At 45.4% G+C, this 24780-nt stretch overlaps 2 pseudogenes; one reads left to right on the top strand and one right to left on the bottom strand.

The window, feature by feature from the left end:
* The first annotated feature begins 242 nt into the window (after positions 1-242).
* LOC126459582 (5S ribosomal RNA) lies at positions 243-360 on the top strand (annotated as a pseudogene).
* A 15545-nt stretch (positions 361-15905) lies between these two features.
* LOC126459121 (5S ribosomal RNA) lies at positions 15906-16024 on the bottom strand (annotated as a pseudogene).
* Positions 16025-24780: the final 8756 nt, after the last annotated feature.

Here is a 24780-nt window from a genome sequence, read left to right as displayed (position 1 = left end):
ATTGGACATGATAAGACAGCTGTACGGTTCTATGTAGATTACGAGGAAGAACTTTCTGTCCTCTGATTTTAGTCGATGGAGCAATGAAGTGTTCCAAGCGACTGGAGAAAAAGGCGCAGGTCATTTCCATTTTCAAGAAGAATCGTAGGATAGATTCGTATAATTATAAGCATATATCTCTGACATCAGTTTATTTTTGATTTATGGATTATATTTTATGCTCGAGTATTATGAGCATTTTTGGCAACGGTCTTGCCGCAGTGGATACACCGATTCCCGTCAGATCACCGAAGTTAAGCGCTGTCGGGCGTGGCCGGCACTTGGATGGGCGACCATCCGGGTCACCATGCGCTGTTGCCATTTTTCGGGGTGCACTCAGTCTCGTGATGCCAATTGAAGAGCTACTCGACCGAACAGTAGCGGCTCCGGCCAAAGAAAACCATCACAACGACCGGGAGAGCGGTGTGCTGACCATATGCCCCTCCTATCCGCATACTCAGCTCGAGGATGACACGGCGGTCGGATGTTCCCGATCGGCCACTTGTGGCCTGAAGAAGGAGTGCTTATTATGAGCATTTTTGAGGCCAAAAGCTCCACTGTAGGAGGAGACTCTTCAAATAGCGACCTTGTAAAACTCATTTCGTCGTTGTCGATCAACATGTGTATCATATTTTCTGAATTTCATGATGTACAATCACTCAGCTGTATAACTAGTATCAGTCTTTGAATTTTACCGTCTTCAGGTATATAAAGCTTTACATTAGGTAATGTTAAACGGATGGTGGGAAAATTGTGAGATGAGTTAATTGTAATGCACTGTGCCTCGTGATATTCAACTCGCTCTAATGGTCCATGAGTTCTGAAAGGCGCTGTAGAGACTTGCCCAGGTTGATGCCGTAATCCTCGATTTCTTGCTTTTGATATAGCATCGAAACATCGCCTAGTGAACAATACACCAAAAAATAAACACTGGAAAGCTTCGCAACTGGATTGAATACTTCCTAGCAGGCAGAACTCAGTACGTTGTTCTTAATAGGATGAAATCGTAGAAGTGTGAAAGTAGCTTCGGGAATATTCCGAGGGAGTTTTGCAAGGCTCGCTGTCGACAGTACGTATGAAGGAGCAGGTGAGAAACACCAGGAACTCCGGTAGGCGTTCGCAGATGCTGTTGCTAATGCTGCGTATTGAGAAGTCTGCGTGGACAAATGAAGGAAAACCAGGAGATTATTAACGCTTAGTGCAAAGAGTGACAATCGACTCTCAACATAAACAAGTGCAGACCACAGCGATGAGCCACCGCAAACAGTCACAGCCGCAAAAGTCCAGAGGAGTTTTCCATACTCACCTTCAGAAAAAACAGAACTCCTTGAACGACTACAGATGGGTCGTTTTTGTTCACGGGACATGTACATTGTGTTGTGCAGAAGTGATTAGCATTTGAACCACGTAGGCCCGTGGATTCAAGATCAACATCGATATCGCGGCGCAACACCGCCTACCGGTAAAATGTGCCTGCGGCTCTCGTTGTCGCTGCAAACCAAAGGTGATGTATCGGTGTGACTTGATCATACCTGCAGGATGCCTCACAGAGGGATGCACGAGCCGTACCGTCAAATCAATGAGTTTGAAAGAGGGCGCATCATTGGCACAAGAGAAAGTGATGCATCCATACGGGAAACTGCTGATCATGTGGGACGACGTGTTTCAGCAGTGCAACGGGTGTGTCCAGAATGATTCGCGGAAGGCCGTATAACACGACGAGATAGGTCAGGTTGCAACACCCAGACCATCCCCCAAGAAGATCGACACCTCATCCAAAGGCATTGCAGAACAAATCTGTGTCCTCCTCGGCTCTGGCCCAACAGTGGAGCACATCGTACACTATTAGCGGTGACAGTCCGTTGCCGTTTATTGCGGCGTGGGTTACGTGTGCGTCGTCCACTTCTCCGCCTACCTTTGAGGAATTCGCAGAAACATACTGGACGGCAGAACGATGTCACTGGGGACAGGAATGGCATCGGATAGTGCTTTCGGAGGAATCGAGGTTTTGTTTGAAAATGATGGCCTCATTTTGGCTCGCCGCAGACAGGCGGAGCGGCATCACAGTGACTGCATTCGCACAACACATACAGCGGCAACTGAAGGCTTTATGATGTGCCGCGCGGGGTAGCCGTGCGTCTAGGGCGTCTTGTCACGGTTCGCGCGGCTCTCCCCCGTCGGAGATTCGAGTCCTCCCTCCGGCATGGGTGTTTAAGTTAGATTAAGTAGTACGTAAGCCTAGGGACCGATGACCTCAGCAGTTTGGTCCCACGGAACTTACCACAAATTTCCAATTTCCTTTATGATGGCCGGCCATGTGGCCGAGCGGTTCTGGGCGCTTCAGTCCGGAACCGCGCTGCTGCTACGGTCGCAGGTTCGAATCCTGCATACATGTGTGTGATGTCCTTAGGTTAGTTAGGTTTAAGTAGTTCTAAGTCTAGGGGACTGATGACATCAGATGTTAAGTCCCATAGTGCTTTGAGCCATTTGAACAATTTTTCCTTTATGATGTGTGGTAAATCACAGTTGTTGGGTGTGCAGGGCACTGTGACCAACGTGAATGAAGTCCTGCGCCCTATAGCTATGTGCACAACACCACAGACGACATTTATCAGCAAGACAATGCACGACTACACGTTGCTGCACGATCACCTGCCTTCTTGAAGTCACTGGACGGCAGCCTTTTGCCCCGGCCCGCCAGATCGCTAGACTTGTTGCCAATTGAAAACGTGTGGCATATAGTTAAACGACGGGTGCAGCGCTGTGATCCAATACCAACCACCAAAAATGAACTTTGGAATCAGTAAATGGAGCATGGATGGCTACAGCACAGGACAATATTCGCGCCTTATAACCGCCGATGCCATCATGCACGGAACAAGTTAACAGGGCCTATGTCAGACCCCGTGTCTACAAGGCAACAGTATATATTCTGAACCGAGGTGACTGAAATGCTTATCATTTCTGAAGAACACACTAATTTATGTCCTGTGAATATGGACGTCCTATCTCTAGTCGTTCAAGCTGTTCTGTTTCTTTTTTTATTTGCAACGACCACATGAAACTATACATGATGCCTTTTTGCTTTTAAGACTATTACAGCGCAGGGCGTTGAGAATCTGACGGCTATGGACCAGAGGACGCATGCAATAATGTTAAGTGGTTAAAAAACTGTCCACTGACGATGCTTTTAAATGAAGTGAAACACGTTTGGTTTGAATAACACTCCTTACAGTCGAAGAAATTGATAAGGAGCATGTTGAACATAATGGCGGACACATGCATTTACACAAGACGTTATGTCTTTCGTTGTGCCAAAAACCACGGTGGTGCAGGAGGGCATACTTCTACATCTATGGTGTGTACTCTGTAGTGACGGAAGTCATGCTAAACCTCCTAATATCGCGTCAGACTTCCTTTTCCCCGGTGTAGTGTAGCATCTCGAAGTGGCCTGGACTAAATAAGACATTGGTAGCGCCCTGCAGAAATATTGAGCCATGCTGCCTCTGCAATCGTCCATAATTGCGAGAGTATTGCACGTGCAGCATTTTGTGCACGAACTAACTTCTCAATTATCTCCCATAAGTGTTCGATGGGATTAATGTCGGACGATCTGAGTCGCCAGAATGTTCTTCAAACCAGTCACGAATAACTGTGGTCTGATGACATGGCGAATCGTCATCCATAAAAGTTCCGTCGTTATTTGGGAACACGACGTCCATGAATGGCTCCAAATAGACTCGAAGTAGCCAAACATAGCCATTTCCAGTCAATGATCGGTTCAGTTGGATCAGAGGACACAGTCTATTCCATGTAAACACAGCCCACACCATTATGGAGCACCTTACCATCAGTTCTTACCGACTGAAATCGGGATTCATGTGAGCAGGCCACGGTTTTCCCAGTCGTCCAGAGTCCAACCGATATGGTCACGAGCCCAGTAGAGGCGCTGCAGGCGATGTTGTGTTGTTAGCAAAGGCACTCGCGTCGGTCGTCTGCTGCCATAGCCTATTAACGCCAAATTTCGTGGCGCTGTCCTAAAGGATACGTTCGTCGTGACGTCCCACATTGATTTCTGCGGTTATTTCACGCAGAGTTGCTTGTCTGGTAGTGTTGACAATTCTAAGCAAATGTCACTGATCTCGGTCGTTAAGTGAAGGCTGTCAGAGTTGCTTGTCTGGTAGTTTTGATAATTCTACACAAAAGCCACTGATCTCGGTCGTTATGTGAAGGCTGTCAGCCACTAGGGTGTCCGTGGTGAGAGGTAATACCTGATTTTTTTTAAAAATGAAAGCTTTTTTCTTACTAGCTAGGCTATCCATACACATATTTCCCCTATCCATACAGAGTAAAAAAAGTTGGATGAAATTTTATAGGTAAACTTGGCTTCTTAGCTCTATCTTGTCTTGCAAGATATAGCCAAGATTGTTGTGCAGGTGAATGTATATTTCTATTTCTTCCAACAAATTTATGTGTGTTCCTTCCTCAAGAAAATGTAGTATTTCCGTTTTCCTGCATGGTACTCTCCGTGTTGCCATGCGGAGGTTATGTGAGCAGCAATTGTTGATTATCTAAGAAAATACACTCCTGGAAATGGAAAAAAGAACACATTGACACCGGTGTGTCACACCCACCATACTTGCTCCGGGCACTGCGAGAGGGCTGTACAAGCAATGATCACACGCACGGCACAGCGGACACACCAGGAACCGCGGTGTTGGCCGTCGAATGGCGCTAGCTGCGCAGCATTTGTGCACCGCCGCCGTCAGTGTCAGCCAGTTTGCCGTGGCATACGGAGCTCCATCGCAGTCTTTAACACTGGTAGCATGCCGCGACAGCGGTGACGTGAACCGTATGTGCAGTTGACGGACTTTGAGCGAGGGCGTATAGTGGGCATGCGGGAGACCGGGTGGACGTACCGCCGAATTGCTCAACACGTGGGGCGTGAGGTCTCCACAGTACATCGATGTTGTCGCCAGTGGTCGGCGGAAGGTGCACATGCCCGTCGACCTGGGACCGGACTGCAGCGACGCACGGGTGCACGCCAAGACCGTAGGATCCTACGCAGTGCCGTAGGGGACCGCACCGCCACTTCCCAGAAAATTAGGGACACTGTTGCTCCTGGGGTATCGGCGAGGACCATTCGCAACCGTCTCCATGAAGCTGGGCTACGGTCCCGCACACCGTTAGGCCGTCTTCCGCTCACGCCCCAACATCGTGCAGCCCGCCTCCAGTGGTGTCGCGACAGGCGTGAATGGAGGGACGAATGGAGACGTGTCGTCTTCAGCGATGAGAGTCGCTTCTGCCTTGGTGCCAATGATGGTCGTATGCGTGTTTGGCGCCGTGCAGGTGAGCACCACAATCAGGACTGCATACGACCGAGGCACACAGGGCCAACAACCGGCATCATGGTGTGGGGAGCGATCTCCTACACTGGCCGTACACCACTGGTGATCGTCGAGGGGACACTGAATAGTGCACGGTACATCCAAACCGTCATCGAACCCATCGTTCTACCATTCCTAGACCGGCAAGGGAACTTGCTGTTCCAACAGGACAACGCACGTCCGCATGTATCCCGTGCCACCCAACGTGCTCTAGAAGGTGTAAGTCAACTACCCTGGCCAGCAAGATCTCCGGATCTGTCCCCCATTGAGCATGTTTGGGACTGGATGAAGCGTCGTCTCACGCGGTCTGCACGTCCAGCACGAACGCTGGTCCAACTGAGGCGCCAGGTGGAAATGGCATGGCAAGCCGTTCCACAGGACTACATCCAGCATCTCTACGATCGTCTCCATGGGAGAATAGCAGCCTGCATTGCTGCGAAAGGTGGATATACACTGTACTAGTGCCGAAATTGTGCATGCTCTGTTGCCTGTGTCTATGTGCCTGTGGTTCTGTCAGTGTGATCATGTGATGTATCTGACCCCAGGAATGTGTCAATAAAGTTTCCCCTTCCTGGGACAATGAATTCACGGTGTTCTTATTTCAATTTCCAGGAGTGTATAACTCACCTGTTGTGGAGAAAACGGATCTCAGGTGTGTACTTCATGAGATTATAGACCATGTATTAATATGTGGTTTTGTTAGAGATAACCGGAGTTCTTGTCAAATTATTTCGCCTCAGAAGAAAGCGTCTTACTGCCGAATTGTTTGGATGTAGAGAATGTTATTTAATCTAATCACTAAAGCTTGGAAATCAGACACAATTCCGTTACTAATCATGTAAACACTGTACAATTAGACTATACACGTGTTCTCTGATTCCTGTAATCATCAACAATCAAGTTATAACTCGTAGAAATGTGGTAAGATGACTCTAAGTACGATGTTGAGATAACCTGCATGGTTTGACAGCTGTCACATTCAGTTTGGCTTCGCCGTGAACCTTATATTAGACCAATAGCGAACAAGCAGCTTTATTCTATTGGTCGCCGTCCAGAAATTAATGACGGACGCCGCGACTTACGCGCGCGACCGTATCAACTCACTTTGAAGATAACACTGCACATGCGTTCGTAAAACTTCCGTCGAAAAGGCACATAAAACATACGGAACTGCAACAGCATTGATTTAAAAGAAAGAGATAGTTTAAGTAAAATAAAAACACTTATAACTAATGTTGGGACAGCAAACCTGCACTGATAATTAATTGTACACTTCAAGTAATTTTATTTACGCTGCAAGAGCTAAGAAAAGGAAAAGAAAGCAAATAGTCTTATAATAAAACAAACTATTTACAATGTGAACTGCTGAATTCTGTCGGTCTTTAACCGGGGGAGAGCGAACGGCAATGCAGCTTGTTGGAGAGGCCTGGCGGCATGTTGAGATGACGCAATGGCTCGTGATGTTGCAGGTGAGGTTATTAGAGCAGCTCCGTTTGTCGTATTTCCACGGCGAAATATACTGGTGAAGTCTCTTCTCGGATAGGCTGAAAAGTCATCCGCAGTGGCGTTTAACAGACCATTGGCTGAACAGACGTAACTGTTGGTGACAATCCACATGTTTGGCATGTGGACGTTTATTACTCCTTATACTCACCTCGTTCTCGTTTCAGTACATCATACACTGGTCGCCGCAATTTCCGACCGCGACATAACTATTCGTCACTTTTGCACATGATTGTCGTGATCGCGAATTCACAGTCAGTAAAACCGTTCTTACGCCTGATCCAGAATCGTGTTACGTTCACCACGACAGTTACGGCTTCAAACATTCGGCTGCTCATTAAGAAGACAAACATATTACACGGCTTTATGGAGCCTTGACTCTTGCGATGCGGTTAAACGTAAAAGCAGTTTCTCTCATACATTAGCAATAACTATAGTATCTAGTCGCCAAAGCATTGTCATTACCAGTTGCGACACAATTCCTTTACTAATACTCAGACTGTACTGTGTTTCTGTTCATAAGAGAAGTGAGAGAAGATGCAGAGAAGAGCAGCTCATCTCGTCGCAGATGTATTGGGTATGTAATAGATTTCGTACCCCTCTGGTCTCGATGCATGTAGTGAATCGGTTCTGAGGGTGTCATGAAGCCACTGTAGCCTATTTTGAGGCAAGCCAGTCTGCAATGGTCTTATGTCGTCTTGATATTCTAGGAACCGACACAGGGGTTGAGTTGACTTCCGTGGTCCCACACATGAGTAGTAGGGCAAAGAGAGGGTCACCCCACTTTGCATTGTTTCCAAATTTATTGAAGATGGCGGATCCAAGATGGCGGTGGTAAATATGGCAATGTCACAATGACGTCATGGTGGGAAGTTCAAATTTTGGCGGGAAAATAGGTCAATTTGGCTACCTCCACTAACCTAACGCCATCTCCACCCCCTCCCCTCCACCCACCTGCCCAAGAAAATGGCAAGAAGTTCACATTCCAGCAGGACAATGCAACACACCATGGCTGCCTCCACTAACCTAAGAACATGGTGTGGAAAAAGGTCACTTTGGTTACATCCACTAACCTAAGTCATCTGACCACAATCTCTTACTAGGAATTGGCGGGAAAAGGACTCAGCCTGTGATGGAAAGGATGGATGTAAATCTTTATTTTGCATGCAATGTATATTTAAACAATTTAAGGCAGTAGTTCCGTCCAGTGTGTTCACCATGAAGTCTGGAGTCCAGCTGACCTAGTGCACAGTACCACCACCACAGGGCACTGTCGTCCCTCCTGTGATGTAATCTAAGATGGCGGTCTGGGGGGAAAAAGGTGGGAAAAGAACTCAACCTGTGCTGGGCTACTGGATAGGATGGATGTAAGTCTTTATTTTGCAGGCAGTCTTTATTAAAACAATTTGACACAGTAGCTCCATCTGGTGTGTTCACCATGAGGCCCTGAGTCCAACTGACCTATTACACAGCACTGTCACCACAGGGTGCTGTCGTCCCATGGCAGACTGGGGGGGGGGGGGATGGTGGGAAAACGACTCAGCCTATACTGGGCTGCTGGACAGAGGAAGGAGTGTACTTTATTTATTTTGTTACAACTTATTTAGGGACGGATTTCATGTAGTTTATTTATTACACTGATACAAAACACTCACTCTGACAGTCACAATACACATCCTACAGACTTGCAAACTACTCGTAAATCACCGAAATAGTGAAGTACACTGATGTGCAGAGACGCAAAAAACACTTAAATTGTCGAAATAATGAATGTATGAGGCTCTGTAAACACGCTTGCTAATCGTCAATGGTTGAAATCATGCATTGCACAGCCTGCACACCTGTTCACAAAATAATGCAACAGATACGAAAACAACTCGTAAATTGTCAAAAGATAACGCTATGCAAACACGCTTACAACACAACACAACATCCGAAAATAATGCAGTGTACAAACACTCATCACCCATAAAAAACGCTTTCAAACTATGTTCAACCACGACTAATCAGCAAACTGCCCCCCTACAGAACTCCAAGGCTCCCATGCTGGGTGGCGCGCTCATGCCGGTCCCATATGCGAGACACCTCTGGCCGAGTACATGTGTTTACCGTTGCTGGTGCGATACCCCTCTACTTGTGCATACTGACGTCACAGGTCGCGCTATAGAAATCTGTTACAATGCTTCCCAGAATAGCACAGGGTGCAATGTTCCGAGCAATCGTAATGGGACATCTGAGCTGCATCTAGCCATGCATGCGTGTTTACCTGCCCAGCGTGGCTGATGCATCACCACGAAATGTCAGCGTAGTGACTCACCATGGCAGACACATCTAAAAGGTTCTCAGTGTTATACAGACGTTACATGGCTATGTAAGTAAGACCAAAGTCGACCTCTCTGAAATTGTAAGGTGTCACAGAAATAGTTAATGGTCGCTTTTGTAGGAGCTTTCGTGATGTCTCAGCTCGTCTGCATGAAAATTCTTGTCCTAACAGAAACTGTTTACGAAAATAGCCCAGACTAAATGCTGAATGCATTCCTCCTGACGATCTTAATGTAGTACATCACGTTTTACCATTCCTGGAAATCCTTAAGTCCTGCTTTCAACAAACATCTTCGAAACGCAAATGTTCTCACTGCTACGTAGAGGCTCCTACGTCCCGGCACAAAGGATGTCTTGTGAATGAATGGAGCGTTATGATTGGCTCTTACTGAATTTGCCCACCAAATTATTGATGCCGCTGGTGTGGAAGCACTGTGCGCCTTATTTTTTCATTCTGTAGAGCAGACTTCCAGCAGCAAAAGTATTTTGTATAGATCACCATATTGCACTGACAATTAAACCCTGCAAAGTGACCTACAGATCATCAAATATGGAAAGTCTCTTACTCAGTTACACTGCTCTGCCACTGAGTATGGAAGCTTGAACATTAGAGCATAGAACCGATCTCCACTCGACAATATATCACTGAGTGCCGTGTCGACATAGTAAACATACAACTCGTATCCTGTGCCATACAAAATCGCCCCTTTTGCATCATGCATATAACTATCGACTGCCAGACCCTCATACATATACCACGAAAACAGACAGCATAAGCATATGCACCATAGGTGTACTCCTCACTGCACTAAATATTTCCCGCAAGGTCGGTATAATCGACTACTGACACATGACCAGAGCACCCTCAGTGGACCAAAGTCACTCTCAGTACTGTTCTAAAAATTGGGGATTGGCCCCCCCCCCCCCTTGGCAAAAAGGTGTTACTGTTTCTGGCCCGAACCTGCTTGCTTGCTTGCTTTGCACACCCATCTCTAGACTCTGGGATTACAAAAACACATGTATTTTCACATGGTCTGCCAGAATATTATACAATTTACGCGATTCTTCTCGATATCAAGCTCATAGCAATTACACCTGATAGCAGTATGCCTCTCACAACATAATTCCGAAAATATAGACTGGAAATTTTTTCTCTAGAAACCCTGAACTTTTGCAAGGTGGAGTGTGCTGTAATCCACTGAGTAGCTAGAAACTTACCCTGTCTGCGGAAACCTTTATGTGAAAACACGAAAAAAATAGAGGAAACTGATATTTCCACTAGTGAATACTGATGTCGGTAATGAAACAGATTCCAATTCATCCCTATAATTTACAAGGTCAACTGAGTTGTTTCTCATGTCTAGAGAACCAGCAAATGTGTCTTCCACCTGTCTTTCACCTGCTAGGTGCACACACCACAATCGATGTTTCCTCAACTAAATAAAGGCGCGAAATGTGCAGAAGCAGTCAACTGGACGATTTACGTGGGAGGGAAAATGTTCCAGTGCAAACACACGTCCATGTTGAATCTTCTCAAATTTCCACATGATCACAAAAGCTGTCCAACACATACTAAGTATTAGTTCGCTAGTCAGCCGTCCAGAGGACGACATGGCTAAGACAGCTTCATTCCTGCACCTCAGCAGGCCTCTCCATTCGAACAGCTCCTTCCGTTAGCTAGAAACGTGAATCATTCCAGCCACAGGTCACCGGCGCTGCACGCCAAGCGCGCATAGGTAGAATCATCCTACAAAACTGGCCAAATATATATTTTATCACTGTACTTACAATTAAATATTACGCTCGTGGTCTCAATTGGACGATATTCGACGATCAACGAAGTATCTGAAATACATCCTGCAGACAGCTGTGGCTCTGGAAATAGAAATATCTGTACCATTCTTATGACTTGACTTCCCTTTGCTGTCACAGTATTCCACATCAAATCCATACCTTCCTTACGACAGGACATAGTCATTTCCTTTGCACATATCGGAACACACACACACACACACACACACTTTATAAGTCTGATGCTCAAGGTGTACCTATCATGCATCCCGTACTACTAAGTATAACACTTGGCCAATAACAGATTGCCAGCGATTTGAAATAATACTGATCGAAAATCAGCGATGGGTGAACACGTCTCATAAATTTTTCTTGTGAGTGGTACCATTGTGTCTTAGAAAGAGAGATGTAATCGTCTTACTAACCGCCAGATGTTAAAAAAAAACACGACCATGTTACTGTCACAAGCAGTCTTGGCTCTGTAGGTTAAAAGCTATACTGGCTTTATAAATCGATATATAGCATTACCTACGAATGAAGTGGTTTTTCCAGACAAGTACAGCGACAATGAATATAGACGATGTTCGCCAGAGTGTATATTATCAGGCCAACACTTTTCAGGAAAACAGAGAACTATCTGCCTCTAAACTTACATGCATCTGCGTTAAAGGATAACAGAGAGAGAGAAGATGGGTCATCGATTGAGATGGAGCTGTAACGAGGCACAATTTAATGGCAGACTGATGATGCAATCTAGAGAGGGAGATGCAGCTGCAGGTCACTTTTTCTACTGTTCTGTCAGGATGCATTAGCCACGTGACATAGCCTGTGTTCGACTCGTCTACAACCAAATGTCCTGTATGTGACTTAAAGCACATCAACTCTCGATCGATAACCTCTTGGTCATCATTTCATGTGTGATGAAATGCAAACCTATTGTTTCGACACATTCCTGTAAACGAATGAAGATTTTTGCAATGTACTCCATTCCCCTGTCGCATGCTGGACATCAAATCTAGACTTCAGTTTCATAATTAAGAAAGTTCTAAGTCAGCGATACGTGTTTGTGGGACACTGCAAACTTCGTGTATACAGCTGCTTGATAGATGTGATGTTTACAGAGTTAGTGGCTGCATGACATGTAATTTCACATATTGGACACTTGCTGCTATGTATTTATCTGTTTCCTTGTAAGAGGTATTCTCCATTACTAACAATCATTTTATATAGGACTGATTCAGGCATAGCATAATATCTGAACTGTGATCAGATATGAGCAGTGGACACTATACATCTCTGGAAAGCTCGTATATTGCACATGTATCACACAGAGCCACTGTTTTAAGGAAGTAGTTTTTTCATTTTACTGTTTGTTACCATAGTTTATCGTAGAGAAACGTGCAAGAAGAATGTATATCATGCCCTGGAAATGTATTTGATACAGTGGGATATTAACAGTGCTGCATTCCACACGATTGTTACATCGGAAACTGAAGCGAACTAACATTACGGCCTTAGGAGTGTGTAATTGAGTAAGAGTCTTTCCATATTTGATGATCTGTAGGTCACATTGCAGGGTTTAATTGTCAGTGCAATATGGCGATCTGTACAAAATACTAGTGCTGCTGAAACTCTCCTCTGCAGAAGGAAAAAAAAGGCAGACAGCACTTCCACACCAGCGGCATCAGTAATTTGGCAGGCAAATTCAGTAAGAGCCAGCCATAATGCTCCATTCATTTACAAGACATCCCTTGTGCCGGGATGTAGCAGCCTCTGTATAGCAGTGGGAACGTTTGCATTTCGGAGAGTTTTGTTGAAAGCAGGACTTAACGATTTCCAGGAAGGGTAAAACATGATGGGTGGGGTGCAACATTAGTACCATCAGGAGGAATGCATTTGGCGTTATTCTGGGCTATTTTCGTAAACAGGTTTTGTTAGGACAAGAATCTCCATGCAGACAAGCTGAGACATCACAAAAGCTCCTACAAAAACGACCATTAACTATTTCTGCGACTCTTGACAATTTTTGAGATGTCGACTTGGCTCTTGTTTACATAGCCATGTGACGTCCTTATAACGCTGAGAACCTTTTAGATGCGCCTGCAAAGGTGACTCGTTACGCTGACATTTTGCAGCAATGTGTCAGCCACACTGGGCCGGTAAATGCATGTGCATGGCTAGATGCAGCTCAAATGTCCCATTAGGATCGCTAGGAACAATGTGCCATGTGCTATTCTGGAAAGCATTGGAACAGATTTCTATAGCGCAACCTGTGATGTCAGTACCCACAGGTAGAGCGGTATCGTGCCAGCAATGGTAAACACGCGAGCACATCCCAGAGGTGTCTCACGTATGGGACCAGTGTGAGCGCTCTGCCCGGCGTGCGCGCCTTGGAGTTCTGTACCGGGACAGTTCGCTGATACGTTGCAGTTGACGGTAGTTCGAAAGTAGTTTTTACATGCAATGAGTGATTGTGCACTGCATTATTTTCGGCTGTTTAAGCGTTGTGAGCATGTTTGCATAGCATTACACTTGCATTATCTTTTGATAATTTATGAGTTGCTTTCATGTCTGTTGCATTATTTTGTGAACAGGTGTGCAGACTGTGCAATGCATGGTTTCGACAGTTGACGATTAGCAAGCTTGTTAGCAGAGTCTTTTACATTCATTGATTTGACAATTTAAGAGTTTTTTGCGTCTCTGCACATCAGTGTACTGCATTATTTCAGTGTTTTGCGAGTAGTTTGCAGGACTGTAGACTATTTACTGCGACCTCAACCATGCCAGGATGAGTGTTATGTATCAGTGTAATAAATGAACTATGAGCAATCCGTACCTAAATAAACTGTATGCATTATTTCGACAGTTTATAATTAGTGAGCGTGCCTGCACACCAGCGAACTGCATTATTTCGCTGATTTACAAGTAGTCTGCAGTTCTGTGGGCTGTTCAATGCATCATTTTGACAGTTTACAATTAGGAAGCAGAGTAGCACATGCATTATTTTGACAATTTACAAGTTGTTTACATGTCTGCACATCAATGTACTGCATGATTTCGGTGATTTACGAATAGTTTGCAGGTCTGTAGCTGTGTATTGCGACCCAATGCATGTCAGAGTGAGTGTTTTGTATCAATGTAATAAATAAACTACATGAACTCTGTCCCTAATTTAATTTTTTCAAAATAAATAAAGTACACTCCTTCCTGTCTCTAGCAACCCAACACAGGCTGAGTCCTTTTCCCGCCATTTTCCCCCCAGACCGCCACCTTGGATTACATCTCAGGAGGGACAACAGTGCTCTCTGGTGGTGGTACTGTGCACTAGGTCAATTGGACTCTGAACTTCATGGTGAACACACTGGATGGAGCTACTGCCTCAAATTGTTTAAATAAACACTGCATGCAAAATAAAGCCTTACGTCCATCCTTTGCAGCACAGGCTGAGTCCTTTTCCTGCCAATTCCTAGGAAGTGTTGCCGGCAAATGAGTTAGGTTAGTGGAGGTAGCCATCGTGTGTTGCTTTGTCCTGCTGGGATTTAAACTTCCCGCCATTGTCTGGCGGAGGGGGGGAGGGGAGGGGGTTGGGTTAGTGGTGGTAGCCCGATTGACCTATTTTCCCTTCAAAATTTGAACTTCCCGCCATTATGTCATTGCGATGCAGCCATATCTACCACAGCCATTTTGGATCCACCATCTTGAATAAATTTGGCAACAATGCAGAGTGGGATGATGCTCTCTTTTCTCTACTACTCACATGTTCTTTGGAGACAGAACTGAGAATACTGCGGGTTACAAGAGTACCTCAACATCACACAGACAGTACATAGAGACACATATGACACGTGGACGAGCAATGTCGTATTGGAAAATTGCACCTCTGTACTGTTGTAGGAGAAGCAACACATGATGACTAGGATGTCTGTGATAAACCGTAGTGCTGCCGGAGTTCCCTGAATCACTACCAAACATGATCTGAAGTCATGCTCGGTGGATCCTTATCGTAATGCTAGAAGTAACACAGCTCTGCCCTTGCAACACGTTGGAAGAGTGAGACGTCTCCCTAGGTCGGCGCCATACTCGCCAATGGTGGTCATCCACAGTAGTGCAGAACCACGATTCATCACTGAACGCAGTGAGATGCTACTCATCAGCAGTCCAAGGTTCCTGGTCACGGCATCACTGCAAACGCAGCCGTTTGTGTTGTGGTGTTAATGGCAGCTTACATGTGGAATGGTAATTTCCAACTCTGGCTGCCACTAGACTTCGACCCAGCACAGTCTGTTGCAGGAAGTACATTACTTGTTCTAGGGTGGCTGGTGCAGATGTAAAAGAGCTCTAATGCGGCGATCGGCCGTTGTGGTGATTCGGCGCCATCAAACGGAAACTTGATGATGAGTGTGCCTGCCCTTATGTTCCCGTGCAGTACTACATTGGGCCGCTGAATGCTCAACAAGTCCGTATATGGCATAATTTGACCAGCCAACCAAATGGGCGCCGACAATGAGGACGTTTAAAATTCTGCAAGAAGCTGATAACGCTGTCTCACATAAGTACGCATCATCTCTGTCTCCTTCACAGTGATGACTCACATCTATTGCTGTTCATGCACCTTATGTACTGTGACTATTATAGACCAATTTAGTTTAATGTGTCAAGAAATGACACAGTACAACTTCACACGTTGCTATGTTTTGGAACATGCTTTGGAAGGCCCAATGGTACCGACCGACCACCGTATATTCCTCAGAAAAAAGCGTCTCTGCATGTGGATGTGGAGGGGAAAGTGGTTAGCACATCACTCTCCCAGCCATTGTCAGGTAGCTCCTCAATTGACCTCACAAGGGATGAGTGCACCTCACTTGCCAACAGTGCTTGGCAAACCCGAACGGTTACCCATCCAAGTGCTAACCAAACCCGACAGTGCTTAACTTCGGTGATCTGATAGGAATCAGTATTACCACTGCGGCAAGGCCGTTGGCTTTTTGGGACATAGGTAAATTCATTATTCTGATAACAATTGACGCCATAGGATGGGATGATCTTACAAAACTGCAAGACTACACTGGTCTTGCAGTACAGTTTGAAAGGCTACAGGCGACTGTGAGTTTATGCCCTTACAGCAGTCACTTTAACCAGTAAGCCTTCCACTTGTCTACCTGACCCATGCATCTGCTAAATTGATTTTGTCCATTGACAGTGGTTGCTGTGGGTTGTTAGCCTGTATTACAGGTTATCACTTTCATCAGAATCTGAATGAACTTGAATGCAGACATAATTTAATGAAATGGTGGCCCTGTTATTATCGTAGTCAATTACTTACTGGCAACACAAATAGACGCAACAAATAGATAACATTCCACTGTGTGGCGATTGGTTGGAAGAGAATAAGGTTTGTCTGATTAAACTATTTACTCTGAATCAGAACGTGGATTACGCAGTCTGAAATTATTTAATGCTGAATAGACTTTGATGAATTTATTCTACAAAGAAGTTATACTACGTTGCTGCAGCTGAGAATAAGTGACGAGACTGTAATTCTGGTTTCCCTAACAAGCCGGAGCAGCAATACTATTCCCCTTTCTCTATGACTATGTGCAGCAATGTCTCACGTGACGGTCGCGGTGCAAGCGTCTGCAGAGTAGCGATGTGCGGCGTGTGCATTTCGTTATCGTGGGCACGAAATATGCAAAGTCGCCGCTGGCAATTACTCTCTAATGCAGCCCTGAGACCTCGGCAGATTCCAGCGTGTGACATTCCTGTTTGCTAGTCATACCATGGACCAATTTCATACCATGGACCAATTTGACTCACTTATATGCCAGTGCACATAAGGAGATCAAACGTCAAGGCGGCAAACCTGGGTTAATAAGATTTTCCTTGGCACAGTGAGTTGTCCGTGATGACAGGCCTAAACCGTCGGTACAGCTAAAAAGTCTTCATCAAAGGCTTCCCAGTCAAAACCAATCAAGTGTCCCATGTGCAATGCACACAAAATGAGAGTCATGACCAGAGTCCTCTCCAGATCGGATTCTGAATCAGAAGACCAACTTCCATCAAACCTCGATAAACTGCACAAAGCACTCACACAACCGCCTCCACAAGGATTTCGTGCCAACCCCATAACTCCATGAGCTCCATGTCTGTCCTCTAACTCGTCTGCTCAATCCTAATCATAGTTAATAACATTCTTCTCTTTTCTGGGGAAGCAACCTGTCACTGACTTGTAAATTCTCACTCAGAGAGGAGAAGACATTGTGCCCATGACTTGGTTTCTCCCACAGACACTTTATGCAGCGTGCAGCGTTTTTGAGTTTCTGTTTAGCACTAAAGAGAACAACACATTTATCACAGAGATCATTATCTGGATGGGCCAAACGTTACAGCGTGTCCGACCAGGGGCCTCAGATAAACTAAGAGAAGTGCTTTTGTGTCTCAACATAGACCATTTCAGAGCCACCGTAAATAATGTATTCTATTCCCAAATAACTCAGCAGGCAGAGGGATGATGCCACCGGATGGCTCTCTCGATAGCGTCTGGTCCACAGTGAACATGGAAACTCGCGAATTTTTATGGTCGCCATCCCTCTTCACAAAGGGCGTTTGCGACACTGTCGAAACGTCCTGACTTGGTAACCCTGATTTTTCTTGCATCCCTGCCCTTGCCATGACTAGAGGCCCCTCACAGGTAGATACAGGTACGCAGTTTTTTCGTCTTTTCGGCTAAAAGCATTGTCTGGACACCAGTTCGAGAAATTCCTGGGACCAACGTTCTCTCCAGTAAGTGCTTTGAGATATTCCTTTCCCTAATTGCTGCATGAGGCTTCCAAGCCCCAAATATTCACTGCAAGATTACTGTTAAATCACCAAATTGCCTGTTTGTTCTCAACTCCATAAAATACTATCCGAATGAGAGCCACAGTAAAGATCCCGTATGCATTAACAAAGCGCATGTTTCCTTCAGTGCCTGCTCATGTTGATAACTTCCTGTGGCCTCACAAAAATGATGTCTTGGGTGTAAAATCAACATTAAATCGTAGCCTTGAGTATGAAAAATAGTGAGTGAGTGACTATTACTCTTTCAAAATCGTCATAAATATTTATCGTTGAATCTGATTACCACGTGCGCATTATCAATAAAACTGTCATTTTGCGTATTTTCGTGGTGGAAAGTGAAACACAGTACTGTATGAAGTCGTCAGCTTCGTCTTCTTTAACCAGAAGAAAGATTGGACAGGTACATATGAAAGTCTGAAGCACCCGGTGACGTCACCAGGTATAACCCTATGAGCCCTGTGTAAGCACGTGCTGAACCTGCTAGACGAGTTGCAGACCATTAGACGTTCCCCAAAGTTCTGCTTTGCTTTCCACGACAAAAAGCAAGCAGTTGCCTGTTAAGTTCTTGAACCACATCGTAGACATGTTTGCCTTCAAACATTTCAGCAATTTCTCTTAATTAGTTAGTTACTTAGTACTGAGTGAAAAATATGACAACATGCCATGCCACCCACGCGTTATTATTAGACATTTAGGACTTGTATGGAGTAGAGGACGTTTGGTTTCTTTTTAAAGGTAATTTTCACATCTATTAAATTCTCTACATGCACAATTTTTGGGGCTGAATACAGCACTCCTTTCTGTGCTGTAATGAGATGAACGAGTAGTGTTATTGGACGGGAGGGGCTTTTCGGCATCCTGGTGCATTTCTTCCACTATGATGCCACTTCGGCGACTAGCGCCTCGATGAATATGAGATTAGGACAACACAAACACTCAGCCATCGAGCAAAGAAAATCTCCAACCCGGCCGGGAATCGAACATGGGACTCCGCGCTGTAGAGCCAATGAGGGTAACCACTAGCTCCAGATATACACTGATGCGCCAAAGAACCTGGTACAGGCATATGTAAACAGACAGCAGCGCCCCTGTAAGACAAAAAATGTCTGGCGCAGTTATTAGATCGGATAATTTTGAGTTTGAACGTGGTGTTATAGTCGGCGCACGAGCGATGGGACATAGCGTCTCCGAGGTAGCGATGAAGTGGGGATTTTCCCGTACGACCATTTCACGAATTTACCCTGAATATCACGAATCCGGTAATACATCAAATTTTCGACATCGCTGCGTCGGGAAAAATATTCTGCAAGAACAGGACCAACGACGAGTGAAGAGAATCGTTCAACGTGACAGAAGTGCAGCCCTTCCGCAAACTGCTGCAGATTTCAATGCTGGGCCATCAACAAGTGTCAGCGTTCGAACCATTCAACGAAACACCATCGATATGGCTTTCGGAGCTGAAGGCCCACTTGTGTACCCTTGATGACTGCACGACACAAAGCTTTACGCCTCACCCTGAACTCATCAACACTGACATTGGACTGTTGATGACGGAAACATGTTGCCTGGTTGAACTAGGGAATGACGGAAACATGTTCCCTGGTCAGACGAGTCTCATTTCGAATTGTATCGAGCGGATGGACGTGTACGGGTATGGAGACAACGTCACGAATCCATAGACCCTGCGTGTCAACAAGGGACTGTTCAAGCTGGTGCAGGCTCTGTAATGGTGTGGGGCGCGTGCAATTGGAGTGATATGGGACCCCTGATACATCTAGATACGACTCTGACAGGTGACACGAACGTAAGCGTCCTGACTGATCACCTGCGTCCATTGATGTCCATTGTGCATTCCGACGGAGTTCGACAGTTCCAGAAGGACAATGCGACACCCCACGCGTCCAGAATTGCTACAGAATGGCTCCAGGAACACTCGTCTGAGTTTAAACACTTCCGATGGCTACCAAACTCCCCAGACACGAACATTATTGAGCATATCATGGATGCCTCGCAACGTACTGTTCAGAAGACAACTGCGCCCCTTGTACGTCAGCAGGGGACTGTCCAAGCTGGTGAAGGACCTGTAATGGTGCGGGGCGTGTGCAGTTGGAATGATATGAGACCCCTGATACGTCTCGATACGACTCTGACAGGTGACACGTATGTAAGCATCCTATCTGATCGCCTGCATCCATTCAAGTCCTTTGTGCATCCCGACGGACTTGGGTAATTCCAGCAGGACAATGCGATGCCCCACACATCCCGAATTGCTAAAGAGTGACTCTAGGAACACTCTTCCGAGTTTGAACACTTCCGCTGGCGACCAGACTCCCCAGACATGATCATTATTGAGCATATCTGGGATGCCTTGCAACGTGTTGTTCAGAAGAGATCTCCACCCCCTCGTACTCTTACGGATTTATCGACACCCCTGCAGGATTAATGGTGTCAGTTCTCTCCATCACTACTTCAGACATTAGTCGAGGGCATGCCGCGTCGTGCTGCGGCACTTCTGTTTGCTCGTGATGCCATACACGATATTAGGTAGGTGTACGAGTTTCTTTCGCTCTTCAGTGTGTTTCTCCTTTCTGTACTACACTGAGAAGAAATGATGGATTGTGATTATTGTTCTACGGTGAACTGCGATTTTTGTAACCAGTTATTTGCGTACCTGGGAACGTATAGATTGCTATATACTATTTTCTTAGCTTACTAACGTCTTCTGAGAGCTGTTGTAAGATGCTGCTAAACTCGAAGAATTATGTTAGTGTATAAGGTCGTAGCGTTTTGTTTTGCATGTTGATATTCTGGTTGCTGTGGGTTTATTTATGGATTTTCATTTTTATTTGTTCTTCACTATTGGTATTTGAGTTTACATATTGTCATTTTGTCATTCGTAAATAGTGAATGGAGCTGTGGAAGCTAGAAAATGGAGTCGCAATTGGAGAAATCGGAACATTTCCAGATTCTTCTTCTGTTTGAGTTCAGTAGAGGGGTGACAGCAGCGGAAGCAGGCAGAAACTTTTGCCCGTGTATGGGATTAATGCCATTGGGCAGAGCACGGCGTGGTTTCCTCGTTTTAAGGATTATCCTTTTGACATTAGTGACTCTCTACGTTCAGGAAGACATTCGGTGTTTGATAAGTTCGTTTAAACGCATTAATCCGCAATGATCCATGTCAGTGCACTCTAGAACTGGCAAATGTGATGAACTCTGATCATTCCACTATCCTGCGACATGTGCATGCGATGGAGAGGGTTCGAAAATCGTGCGTGTGCTTACCGCATGCTCTAAGCCAAAATCACAAAAATCTGTGGGTGGCCAGAAGTGCATCTCCGCTTGCTCGTCGTTGATTGGCTCGTGAACAACAGACATGTTTTTTTCAAACGAATCATCACAGCATTTGCTTTAAGCGGTTTATGGAAGCCACGGAAAATCCGAATGTCGATGGCCGGCAGGGGATTTGAATCGCCGTCTTCCCGAGTGCGAGTCGCCTCCACACCGCACTACCTCGCTCGCTGTTTGAAGATTCAAGTGGTTTCCTCCGTTATCAAGGAAACTCGTGATTGCTTTTATCATCACCCTGCAATTTTCGCTTTGTTAATCGTATTCCTGTTTGTACGCAACTTTAACGTCAGTCTGGCTTTAGTGTGTGTGTGTACGATGCACCAGTCAATATTGTGCATAGCTCGTGTTCTATATTCCCTCACATCTTATGATGTCGTTAGCTGATCGAACAGAGTAGAAAGTGAAACGATATTTTATCTAACAAAGCTTTAATACCAACAGTTTTCTTTGTTTCTGCGACCTCTGCACATTCTAAATCACTTAAGGTGTACGCTGATATGGTTCCTCTGAAAATGACAGGGTGGTTTCGCTCCCTTCTTTCCCTAATCCAAGCTTGTGCTCCGTCTCTAATGACTTCACCCTCGCCGAGACGTTAGACACTAATCTTTCTTCCTTCAGTATCCCTTATTAGCTTATCTCGGCGTTGCTTTTCGCGGGCAATAATGGTTGTTAAATTTTCTCTGTGGCTTTGTCTCGACAGACCTGTCAACAGTTTTTCTCACGGAAGCGTAATTTTCAGGTTTTGGCTGTTCGTACTTGCCAGAGCGCAGGCTGTGGTTTGAACAGCAACCTCGTAAGCTTCGCCCGACTGGAAGCGACGGATAAAATTAGAGGCAGCATTTTTCCACGTAGCTGTGACTAACGCTTCGAATAACGTGCTGTTTGTCTGCGCAGCCGCCAAGACAGCAGTTGATGACCCTAGGGCCACAATCTACAACAAACTGCATATATCCACAGTAGCAAGACATCTAAGTTATTATATGCCCTCCTCGACTGAAAACGCCGATATATTGTTCCAGGATTAGCACTCTTTTGTTCTTGCGCGAATCTCTCACAGCGTAGCTATGCACACAAAAACGGCAGAGACGCGCATACTCTATCGTCGTGCCTCAGCACACTTAGATGTTGCGAAAACTCCGAGGATTCGAATGACAAATGCATTGAACTCGTATTCGAGAAATGGAAATCTGATCCATGTGCTGCCATTCTGATCGGAATTTTCCACTCTTATTCCCTCAAGAAAATGCCGGTGTGATCCCTTCAGCGACGGCGCAGCTGTTTCCTTCCGCCGTTTTCCGCCTGTGCAGGGTGGTTAAAATCAATCCGAAAAGCTTGTAAGGTTGTTGAAGGCTAAGTTGTGCTGAGAAATAGTCGTTGCGTCGTTTCCGATTAAACTGGCAGTGAAGTTAGCCAATCAGGTAGTTGCCCGCGGAAGTTCAAGCAGCCTGTCAGATAGAATTAGTGTCGGTTGGTCTCATGGCGTCGATGCTAGCATACGAGACTGCACAGCTTTTGGCTCGGGTTCGATCCTTACTATAGCACCATGTCCAACTTTTGTACCTCTCTATTATTCGGTTGTAGGAATACAAAGAAAGAACACGTTTGTCAAGACCGTCTGTGGCAGGCTGCTTGAATTTGGGCGCGCGACGACCTGACTGGCTAACTTCAATGGTAATTGAATCGGAAACGGCACAACCTATCGGATGTTTTTCTTAGCAGCTATTTCTCAGCACAACCAAACCTGCTACATCCTCACAGACTTTTCAGACTGATTCTGACCACCCTGTGTATCTGAATCTCGGCTTATGCAATACTGTTTTGCAATTCATACCGTTAGATGACGTCACATCGTAATGTGACCAGACGGCTCTGCGAGAGATTTATATTCGTAGTGTACAACAGGAATATAATTCAAATGAACTGCGGTGTTTACTGCTATAAAGCTGTTTTCGTTTTTTAAAAAAAAGATTATTATTTGATCCTTAGAAGCTAATGGCCATTTAGCCAACTAAAAAGTGAATAATTTGATCCTGTAAACCTGGATTTCAAAATATATATGACTTTAATATTAATTTACTTTCTTAACAGATGGAGGCGGAAATGTGTTTCTGCAGATCTATGTTTGTTCCTTACTAGAGATATGTACCGTTGAGGAACTCACCCTACTCACCGCGCCACGTTTCGTTGGGGGGGGGGGGGGAGGAGGATTGTAGAATACGTATTTGAATTTTATTTATGTATATGTTGATTTATTGTAAAGCAATGGAAGTGACAGAAATGAGAATGTTAAGTAAACTTTGTGGCGTCACCAGAACCGATAGCATCAGAAACGAAAGAATAAGAGGCAGCTTTAAAGAGAAGGAGATATCAAAGAACGATGAAAAGAGAAGACTACTATAACATGTACACGTCATGAGAAGTGGCGACACCTATGTTGGCAAAGGAATGGTAGAAATGATAGTGGAAGGTGACAGAGGAAGAAGAATACAAAGAAGATGGTGGGTGGACAGTGTACTGGAGCAATTGAGGGACAAACATCTGAGGGAAAGGGACATAAGGGACCGAGGAAAATGAAGACCTGCCAAGAACTTCGACCCCACATTAGTGACAAAAGACGAAGGAAAAGATGGAAATGTGAAGATTCTAGTTCCATAGACGTGAGTTTCGAAAAAAATCCCGACTTTGCTCAGTTTAGAGGTTTGAGGTTCGTACAAAGTTCGTATCATTCGAGAATGATTTTTCACTCTGCTGCGGAATGTGCGCTGATTTGAAATTTCCAGGCAGATTGCAACTGGATGCCGGAGCGCGACTCGAACGTGGCACATTTCGTCCCACGTGCAAGTGGTCCACCGACTGCTTGTCCATGCACAACTGACGACTCGCAGGAGAAGAGGCTCCAGCGGAAGCAGCGCGCGTCCGAGAATCGTGCTTCGATAGCTCAGCAGGTACAGCCCTTGCCCGCGAATGGCAAAAGTCACAGCTTCGAACCCCGGTTCGGCACACAGTTTTAATCTGCCACGAAGTTTCAAGCCGATACACACACCGGTGGAGAATGAAAAATAACTCTGGAAACAATCTTGTAGGTTGTGGGTAAGCCATTTCTCTGCAATATGCTTTCCTTCAGGAGTGCTAGCACCACAAAGTGTGCAGGTGAACTGCGAAATTTGGAATATAGGATGACGATGATGTTTGGTTTGTGGGGCACTCAACTGCGTGGTCATCAGCGCACGTACAAACTCCCAATTTTTTACATAGTTCAATCGAGCCACTGTCACGAATGATGATGATGATGATGATGATGATGAAATGATGAGGACAACACAAACACCCAGTCCCCAGACAGAGAGAAGTCCCCAACCCGGCCGGGAATCGAACCCAGGACCCCGTGATCCAGAGGCAGCAATGCTAGCCACTGGACCACGAGCTGCGGACTGGAATATAGGAAAAGAAGTACTGATGGAAGTGAGGCTGTGAGGGAGAATCATGAGTTATGCTTGGATATCGCAGTCGCTATTTTTTGTTATAAAAGAGGAGTTCTGTTCACCTCAGGAGA

Source organism: Schistocerca serialis, chromosome 2, assembly GCF_023864345.2.
Source record: "Schistocerca serialis cubense isolate TAMUIC-IGC-003099 chromosome 2, iqSchSeri2.2, whole genome shotgun sequence".
NCBI lineage: Eukaryota > Metazoa > Arthropoda > Insecta > Orthoptera > Acrididae > Schistocerca > Schistocerca serialis.
The sequence above is the reverse complement of the archived record's forward strand: the minus strand, read 5'-3'. Positions and strand labels throughout refer to the sequence as shown.